This window comes from Monoraphidium neglectum (assembly GCF_000611645.1).
Source record: "Monoraphidium neglectum strain SAG 48.87 unplaced genomic scaffold scaffold04946, whole genome shotgun sequence".
NCBI lineage: Eukaryota > Viridiplantae > Chlorophyta > Chlorophyceae > Sphaeropleales > Selenastraceae > Monoraphidium > Monoraphidium neglectum.
The window spans coordinates 3387-4044 of NW_014008684.1; positions in this window are offsets into that span (position 1 = coordinate 3387).

Genomic DNA, 658 nt, shown 5'->3' on the forward strand with positions numbered 1-658 from the left:
CACCCAAACAGCCCCAATCACTCCAACCGGCCCCATCACCCCAACCGGCCCCATCACCCCAAACCACCCAACCGACTGCCGCAGGGACCCCGACGACACGCGCGCCGCCGCGCGCCCCCGCCACTTCCCGCCGCGCGACTTGGTGTCGGCCCTCGTCCCCATGAGCCGCGCCATGTACGCGCAGCTGCTGCAGCAGACGTTCGCGCCGCCAAAGGGGTCAGGGTTCAGCGTCCCGCCGCCGCAGGACCCGGGGTTCAAGGCGGCGGACCTCGGGCTGAAGATCTCGGCCGGCCTGGAGATGGTCTGCAGGAGGGGCGCCAAGCACATGGCCGCGGCTGCAGGCGCCCCTGATGCGCCGCGGCAGCAGCCTGCGCAGCCGGCGCTGGCAGAGAATCCCGCCTGGCGGGCGTACGTCTCGCGCCTCGAGGCGTCTGGCTACTTCCAAGGCGAGCTGCCGGGGTCCAGGCGCCACAGGGAGCTGCTGGGCGCAGCCGAGGCGGCGTTCTCCGCGAGCGACGCGTTCCAGGAGAGCCGCGCGCGCCTGGCCGCGCCGGCGGCGCGCGCGGCCGAGGTGCTGGCCGCGGCGGGGGAGCCCTGGGAGGCGGCGGCGCCGGCGCCGGCCGGCGGTGCGGCGGGCGGGGCGGGCGAGGGGTCAGCG